Raw genomic sequence first — 10,043 nt, 5'->3', positions numbered from 1 at the left:
ACAGCCCTTCTGAATGATGACAACCTTGGGGAACAGCATCTCCCTCAGTCTCTGTGCAAAGATGTCTTTGTTTCCAGATTTTTGACGTTTGGGTGCTATACATAAGACGTGCCACCAAAAGGGCATCCTGTTCAAGCCTGGATGCASTGATAAGCATTGCTTATTAGAGATGCCTATCATGAAATTATGGTTGATTCTCACTAATAACTAACATAGGGAAGCCTGGAAGTAATTGATTGCTTAGGTATGATGTAGGAGACCCTAGAAGCCACTTCTGCAATTCCAATTCTGATGAAGCTGTCTTTTCCATGTGAAATGAAATTAAATCCTTAGTTCATATTGCTGGGCTGAGCATTTTTACTAGTCGAGGAATTTGTTAAAAAATAGATTATTGATTTATGGATATGTCTGCCAGGTTCAATACACCACTATTACTGGTCTGTATCGTCTAGCTAGCACTGAATTCATGCAGACTAGGAAACAAAAGCCAGCAGCTGAACTGAGAAGCAGGACGGGAACCCAGATGCAAAGCCACATGAAAGCAACCACGCGGCTTCCAGTTTCAGAGCCAGCCTGACCAGTGATCTTCCTGCACTGCTCCAGTGTGTAGTAGAGACAAGCAACTGTGGCAATAATGTGATAAAGGGCTAGTGAAGCTGAGTGGAACCACCAATTGGGAAATCCTGTGGGGCTCAATCCTGATTCCTGGGAGAAAATACCACAGTAGATATTCTGGCAAGGAAGCCTGGTAACAGTTCACACAAGTGGTTGGTGTATCAGGAGGCCATTCAAGAAAAGTGTGGAGTAACTAAACAGTTTTTYTGAGAGGTTTATATAGGTGGACAAAGAGAAAGCTTGAATCTCAGAAAAATTACCAGAGAAGAAAACATCGAGCGTAGAATAGGATGATAACGATTGCCAAATTTGGAGTGAACATCGTATCACAGGGATGGTTCATGTTTTACTGTGTCTAGGATTTGAAACTGGGCAAGTATGAGTGGAGGAATGATTCCTGTCAGAGAAGCAGCTGTTGATTGTGCTTGTTTGCTGTCAAAATACGGAAAAATGCTGAATGAACGTTCAACTGATTGCTCAATAAAAACAAAATTCTAGACAACTGCCAAATTTGGCTGTGTGCCCTAAATGAATATCCAGATATAGGATGCACAGCACTAAGCATTTTCATTTTCGGATAACAGTTTTGTGTGAAACATCCTCTGCAATGGTTTTAATCGTRAAAAACCATAGAAATTAATTGCATTTTGAGAGCATTTTGATAACTGTGTGTTGAAAACATTGAATGAAGATGCTTCTGTGTACTGCAAGGGATTGCAAAGTTCTYGTTAGAATATATAATTACAAAACCATAATTAAACCAGTATGCTACTAAAATAGAAAGCATTACAATTACAATGTTTTTTTTTCTTTAAATAATTTGGTCAAAACAATCTAAAGTAGCTTTTAAACTATTACATAATAAATGGATGCAATATTTAAATATTTATTTATGGATTCATGAAAGATTGGTTAGAAGCTACTTTTCCTCATATGGCAAATAATGATAATTTTTTGATCATTTAGGAATTGCAAAGCAAAGAGGTGAAAATTAACAAATCATGTATAGAGAATAAATGAGAGATAGAAAAATATGGCTACAGAATTTAAAAGGTCAGCTTCCTCTAGTCAGCAGAGGCTCTCTAAATGCTGCTCAGGGTGGGAACTCARTGCTGTAGCTACCTTCAGCTTGCAYRGTGTTAGGCTGATGCAAAAATAAGGAACTGGCTTTTTTTAACACACAGCATGCCAACAGTGTTGCAGGGAAACATTCATATMATTGCTATAGTCAGTGGTTTCAGACACATCCACAGGAATTTAGGTTTAGATGCCCTGACTTTAAATAAGGGACCTTCAGAAAGAGTCAAAATGASTAGAGATGGGATTAAATGAATGGACACAGGTTAGATGTTGGAACTGTGCAAGTAAAGATGGGAATAGAATTAGCAAGGAGATCAATTATTCAAAAGTTTTAGTTGTAGAGGGGGAGGAAATGATCCAAAGGTTGAAGTACACACAAAAGAAAAAAAGGAAAGCAGAAAACCCACTAGAAGACTGCAATGCAGGGGGGAAAAAAGATTTAAAATACAGCATGTTAATTCCCCTTCTAAAAAAAAAAAAAAACCAAAAAAAACCCAAAAAAAAAACCCCAATGATATGGAGGCAATAAAGTCCATAGGATATTGGAACAAAACACCACTAGTCAGAAATGCTGGGAAAGACAGATTCTGCAGAGAAAACTGCATTTGGTTTTGCTTTCCTTTAYATAAGAAAGAACTGCAAGCATCAAGGGCATGGCATATGTTATATTAGTGTTCATTACATGAAAGGCAGCGAGAGAAGGGCATGTAAAAAATAATTCTGAGTCTCTTAGCTAGGATTTAAGAAAATAATCTGATTTGTTTAAAGACTCTACTGCCAAGAGAAGCTATGGCAAATACATTTTCATTAACTGTCATYGCTCTTAGCAAGTTACCGTATATCAATGGTATATACCTAAAAATCTCAATGCAATAATACTTAATAATCATGTCAACATCTAACAATTTCAATTCTCCCCCTTTTTGGAAAGGCAGAAATAGAAACTAATTACACTTTCCTCAGTGCAACAGAAGTACTTTATGAACAAGTTCTCCTAGGCATTGATGAGAAAAAGAGGTGCCCTGTTTGTCAGGTATGGATGCGCTCTTCTGTGGAGTCTCTGAAAATAGTTTTCTCCAGATTGTTTTCCTGCCCTCTCATGGGAGGGATGGGGCCTTGTGTCTCGGGCCACAGCTGCACCCACATTGAAATTTTCACCTCCTCTCAGTGACCAGGGCCTGGTCCTGCTGTCACCCAGCAGTGGTCAGATCATGCATCAAGGGATTTCTGCCTTGGAGCTTTCTKCCCTGGCTATTGGGAGGATATTCCACAGCCCAGCAGATCTGACCTGAATATTAAGTATTTTCTTCTRCTGAAATCACATTTTACTTTATCCCAGGTTACTCTTAAGTAGTTCTCTTATTATAGTCAACATTGCATACCATAGATCATAGAAACCTAGAATCATCACGGTTGGAAAAAGCCTCTAAAATCATCGAGTCCAGCTGTTAACCCAGGACTGYCATAAAATATGTCCCCAAGTGCCACATCTACACATATTTTGAACACTTCCAGGGATGGTTCCACCACTTCTCTGGGCAGCTTGCTTCCCAGAATAGCAGCATAGACTGATGTTTCCACCAGAAATCTTTGTTTATCATGTTGAGCTTCGCAGGATTAGGATTACCAGCTCTTCCCACAGGGTAACTCCACTTAGTAACTGGTGATTTCTGAATCCATTCCAATATTCTGTAGAATTCATATGGAGGAAAGCACAGTATTTGAAGTATAAACTGGCTGATGTCAGGTGGAGCGAGACCACTGCATGTACTGATGGGTCAGTACATAAGTATCCTCAATATCGAAAGTAAATATCCAATATCCAATATCCAATATTCATTTAACTGAATGTCCAAGTTAAATGCCTCACAACTCTTTAATTTGTGTTTACGCAATATAAAATGAGATTTCCACAATTTTATTCCAATACCAACTCCATGRTATTTTGGAGTATTTTCTCTCTTGTGTTATTTGCTTGCATTTTTCTGAGGTCACTGGTAGTTTATTTTTACCAGTCATGTACCTAGTTTCTCTGGAGCTATACTTTCTTTCTGCTGAATTTTTTTACACAGTTTGGTTATAATTTCTAAGATCAGTTAATGTACTGTTCAATTTTGATTCTGAAATACAAATGAAAATCGTTAAGATCAAATCGGAAAACAACAGTTAAAATATTCAACTAGATACTTTCCCCCACTTTCTATATTGCTATTTATCATTGTCTTTTGTGTATAGTATCTTTCCCAATCTTCTGTTTGATTATGTAGTATAAGATTTACCGTACTTTTTAAAATGCAAGCATATCCTTCTGAGAGCTCAGAAGCACAGCAATACAATAAATCCATATGGATTTATTCTACAGCATGTGACTGATGGTTGAAATGAGCTCTCAGCTCTCATAATAAGCTTGAAAAGAGGAGAGAGAGAGAGAAGTGTGGTGTAACAAGGCTGAAGGAAGGAGAGGGAAAACCTTTGGGGATTCAACCATGTTTTGCTCACTCTTTTGCTTTTTTGTGTTTGTCAAGGACGTAAACAGTCATGTATGCCCTGAGGCCACAGCTTAAAGAACATGAGTCCTGTACTGGTTTGTTATGGGACTGGCACAAGAGATCCCCACCATTGTGATTACAGTCATATTAAAAAATAAAAAAGAAAAAGAAAAAGCAAAAAGACCTTGTTGAGATTTGAAGGTGAACTAAAGCATAAGCCTCATTTATTTACTTGGTTTCCTGAAACTACACTCCTGTTAGTGGAAATGTTTTATAAGCTTTGTGTCAGTCGGTGTCATTCAACAATGAAGTTTCTAAAKTATGGGAGTACAAAAATATGTAATGTAGATAATCTCAAATCTATGATATTGTTGGTTTTGAAATATGTTAGTAGGAGGCTTTAATRCAGTTGTGGGTTATTTTTTATTTAAATTTTTGTGGTTTATATTTAGTTAGAATATAAAAATCACTAAGATATCCTGATGATCTTTCATTGATTCTTTGCAAAGCTTCTTATGTTTAYAGCCTCAACTGTTAAAAAAGTGCATCCTTGCAAAATTTAAATCATAGTGCACTATTTCAGTACTGTCAGGTCATTTGTGAAATCTACCTCAGCTGTACCCCTTAATTTGGATCAAAAAAATACTATCTTGAAAGAGAAACAATTGCTTAGATGGGAACATATGAAAYACTGAAATTTTGAGATCCTAGAGATCATAACAATTTGAAAGGTATGAAAATGGAAATATACAGGTGAAATGCCATCCTGAAACAGCAAAGTCCAAAGAGACACCTTGTTTTCTAATATTAGGAAAGCATTTGAACAGACTCAGTGGAAATAAAGGGCTTTTGCAATAGAATACTTCTTTTTTAGAGTTAATATAGGAGAAATAATATTCTGAAAGTCTCTGGCCCTTTCATACCATTAAATATCATTCCAAGGTGAAAAAAAAGTTGCATCTAAGGGAAAATACTTTAATTATTACTATTCAGCCTAATTCTAAATTTTTCTAACTSTTGAAGCCATCTCATCTCCACTGAATCTGAAAGTGGTTTAGATTTTAATTGCCCTGGAGAAAAGTGAATATAAATTTTGGTAAAAAAGATGGTGCCATGTCAGGATAGGCCACCTTGTATTTCAATGGAAGAACATTTATTCATTTTTCTCTTCAGAGAAATGAGCTGGTTTGGGTATCTGCCGAAGTGGAAAGCTGTAATACTTGTTTTATAAAGAAGAATGAGCAAAAGCATCACRAATTCTATTCACAACCAAAATTCATACAAATATTGCCACTTAGAAATACAGAAAAATAAAAGGTGTCTTTCAGGTTATTGTTCAATTTTATGCTACTGTATTACTTCAATCAGTTGTGACACAAAATTAATTTTGCAACTCACTAATAAAATGAAGAAAAGGTCCTCGTCATCTGCCATGTCTGCTACAAAATATCTTTTTTTTTATTATTTAATTTTATGTCTCGCATTGTCTGGGATTTGAAATGCTGCATTGCTGCTCTTAGACTTGCAGGCTGGAAAACATGAGATCCAGAAGCTGAGATGGCTAAAAGCAAGTGAAACTTACCCATTAATTCATGGGGTTTTAAACTGCCAGATCTTTTGGATTATTGAAGTGGTGCTATGGAAAAACCAGTATATTTTTTTCAGGTAAGCAAAAGAGTYCCAGTCCAGATTATGGCTTTTACTACTGTTTGGTCAAGACAGTAAGAGTAATTGGTTTTCTGCCTGTTTGTGGTTGCCCTGATTCTGGGTCTAAGCATCTCTTTATATTTYGTTCATGGCAGGTGAGGCTGAAATGGACAATGCCTTGGCTCTCCCCATCCCATTCCCTGTCCAGAACAACAGAGGCAGAAGCAGGTGTCTGTCTTCACTGCTGGTACAAGTCCAAAGYAAGCTGACATTAACATCTCAGAAAATAGTCTGCACTAACAGAGCCTTTCCTGAATGCCTGCGAAGATACTATTATGTACTTASTATTGTGTACACAAGCCAGACACTGAAAGAGCTTATCCTGTCGCTGCTAATCAAATTAGCTGTTGTTAAAGTCAGATAAAGTGGTGCTTTTACACAAGTTGTTGCACATCCATCCTGTGTGCTGGTATAGGGACCCAGGAGTAATACCATGCAACTRCTTAGCTGGAAAATGACCCTAAGATACAAACATGTTTTTAATTCTTCAAAGTGCAACACTTAATTGTCCAGTGTTAGGTCTTCACACCTAAGGGCTTATCGTGGTGTTCAGATAGCTAGACAKGAGTGCAAGAATTTTGTAAAGAGGATGCAAAGTATGAGATTGATAGACACATAGATACAGCTCTAGTGCTTACTGCTCTGTGGTGCAGAGAGCTGTGAACTAGTACCGATGAGACTAATTTGCTGTGCTCTGAGTTAACACAAATGTGTCACCCTCAGGACTGCTGCCAATAGATCTGCCGTTAGAAACCCCAAACAGCCTCGGCAATCTGGACCAGGCCACAGGCTCACAGTGCTGTGAGCCCGAGCCTCATTTAATGATGGGTACGTGTTCGAAACTGGGGCGTGTACAAWGATACGTCACAGCCTCCCTTTCATGCACCCCTCCATACTGGCTGATTGGATCATTCTTAGTTCAAATTATCTTTTTTCATTTTGGACGAGGAAGAATGAAAGTGAGTTTGAGGGAGAAAAGTGATCACCACCACGGGGTATGATAGGCCTGCCTATATTTCTTTTGCACAAAGAATGTGGAATTCATGGGTGGATTTTGTCATACAATCCSTTGCTTCTGCAGCAGTGCTCAGAGGATGTTTTTCCCATGCTACAGGCCAGTTCTGCTCAGCCTTTTTGCCTTGCTCATGCTATTGTTCTGTTTGCAGTGATAAGAAAAACCTTCCTTCAAACTAGCAGCAGACAGTGGTTGAATGCAATAGTATGTATCTTGTTATATGACAAGAGATGGGAAGGTTTTGCCTGCACAGGTGGGTGGCTTCCTTCTTCAGGAAGATCTTTCCTCCATGCTCATATCTGCACATCACAGTATTTATGAAATTGCAGCCTATTGAAAAGGATTTAAAACACTGCTCTTCCTACTGGGACCCTGTCATTACATTCATATATGGTTTTGAAAGGTAATGTACAGATAATGACTAACCAACTTTCCAGTTGCTTTCCCAAGGAAAACAATTCTATTACCAAATTTCACCATATGTGGAATTTTACTGTCTCAAAGATTCAACTAGCATGATTTTAGATAAAAGTCATTACTTCTCAGTTACAGCTGTGTACTGCAAGCAGAGAATGAGATTACATTATACCTTGCAAAACCCTATTTTCCTSTATCAGGTTCATGTATAACAGGATTTTTTCCTTCAGTGATAGTGATGTTCTCCAAAGAATAAGGTCAAAATAATAAGGTAAAATCAGGATGTGATGAAATTATATGCAACGTTTTCATTTTTCACTATAGTCAGGCAGCTATTTAACTCACATTGGATGCCTGCAAAAATCCTGAATTTAAATAAAAGGCAAGTGTATCATTGAAAGAGTTTCAACATATTACTGATAAGACTGGGAATTTAAATACATGCGTTTCTTATCTTCTTTGCTGAGACAGACAATGCACCTTTTGGTGGCTGCAAAGCTATTTTTTTGTTCCCAAAGATACTGTCAAGAGGAAAACATTTCCAGTATCCAAAGAAGAAAGCAAACAGCTCCATTTTGTTGTCACTTGTCCAGGATCACAGTCCAGCACGGTTTTCTGAGCACCATTATGCTGCCRCTTTTCCTGCTGGCACGTCAGGACAAAGTGTCTGCAATCAAGGCAGCAGATGGTTCTTYGGGTTGCCTAAAATCAGGGTTGGCATGACACATCATTCATGAAGCTGCAAAGAGAGAACAAAGTGTTGGCATGAACCTAATAACAGACCTCTGGGTATTGAAGGCATCCTGTATTCCATGAATCCCTTCACACAAAACAGTAGCCCCCAAGTTTCTGAAGGGTTTTTCTATTTTGTGCTTTCTTGTTTCATGTGTGGTGACGCATATGCATTCAGTCCATAACCCATCCATTTAATCCCAATTAAAGACAACTGTTTGGGGAATATTTCAAGTTTTGACTACACTTATGAACAGCACAGCATGTGCTGCCTTGAAAACATCTGCTGGGCCAACGATTGGACTGCCAACATTCAATTCTTGGCCAATTCATTTCGTTCTGTTTTGCCAAGCTCCCGAGTGAAAGCAACACAATTCTGAGCAGTGATGGCACAATGGTTAAACCCCGCAAAAGTTTCATCATTGTAGAAATTTGAAGACCCCACTGTGTTTATCCCATTTTCACTCTGATATTTCTAAAAGAAAGGAGTGGAATGGAGAAGAATACAAACCTTCAGTGTGCCTTCCCTGCCACGTCAGCTTGAGTTGTTCTGGGAAATGTTTCCAAGTGTTAGACTGTTTGATATTTTAATGCTCACTMTACATTGGCTGAGAGCATTCCATGGAGCCATGAGTGATGATACCAAGGGTTAGAGARCATGTACTCTCTTGGCTGAATTGCTTGTTACAGCCAAATGCAGAAACAGAGTGCAGATATCAATCACTGCACTTACATTAATGATGTGATGCATCTGCAGTGGATCAGGCCTTTATAACTTAAATAATCTGCAATTAGTATTAAATCACTCCCAGCATGCATTATCAATTAAATTCTGAGGGCAAGGCCTCAGAGTTATCAGAACCTCACTCGGATAAAGTATTTTCTAGTAATACAGTTTAATATGTGATAAAGGTCTTCTGAATGTTTTGTATTATTACTTAGAGAAAAGTATGTTAAACTCTTACATAAAACACACTGAARTTGCTATATCCACTAAATTTCTTTGTAACTTTTTATGGGTAATTTTAGTTGCCGTATTTGTTTTTTTATGGATCATGACCACAGTGTATTTGCAATTACTTCTATTGAGGTTAGTCTCCATTAACAAGAAAAGTTTATTTTATGATTTTAAAAAGTACATGTATTTTCAGCAACTAAAAAATATTTCTAAATCCTCAAGCATCTCAGTACTGGCAACAAATTTTACCCATATTGGGTGAGTTCAATCCATATTCTTTAAAGATAACTTTGATGAATTGAGTACAGATAAAAAGATGGAGCAATGTATTAAATTATGTCTGTCATCAGTCTGTTCTTATATATATCCTCCTGTGTTTGTCTAAATAAAACCTTGGGCCAAGTTTTCTGACACATGCTCTTGGTAGAAGGTAAATCGTGGCAGAAGGAAGCAGTGCACAAATTGCTAGGTGATATACAGCACCTTTGAGACACCATCCAAGTGGCAAGTTTGACATTTGAACTCTGACACAATAATTAATTCTGGGATTTGGCAGCTCCTGTTCCAGTTTTCCATTTTTTGTTTTAATTGCTTTCTTGTTTTTTTACTTTGTTTTTCTTTTCTATGGTTTTTTTTTCCTTTTGAACAAGAGATTCCGCTTTGTGATTTGTAAAGCAGCAACTGGAAACATGACTCTGTTTTCTTATCTTATCTTGGCCTGACTGCATTTCAATTATCCATGGTGTTCAAATAGGCTGTGGTAGTGCAGCATCAGCCTCTTGCAATGGGAGAGGAATGAATACGGAATCAGCTTGTCAGAGAAGGAGAATCAGCCCATCTGTTATCTGCTTGAAATAGTGTTCAGTATAACAAGAGGAAATATTTAAGTTGCAATAATTTACTCTGATGTGTCTAAACATKACTGGAAAGAGCTCACTAGTTCTGCACCCCTCAGACCGTGAGGCACAGTCCTGTGGTGAGGAACTCTGCGCTGCAAATTCCGAGTTCTCCGCCTCAGACTTGGATGGCG

The sequence above is a fragment of the Malurus melanocephalus genome, unplaced genomic scaffold (assembly GCF_030028575.1).
Source record: "Malurus melanocephalus ecotype Western Australia unplaced genomic scaffold, MMel_1.1 scaffold_4, whole genome shotgun sequence".
Lineage (NCBI taxonomy): Eukaryota > Metazoa > Chordata > Aves > Passeriformes > Maluridae > Malurus > Malurus melanocephalus.
The sequence above is the reverse complement of the archived record's forward strand: the minus strand, read 5'-3'. Positions refer to the sequence as shown.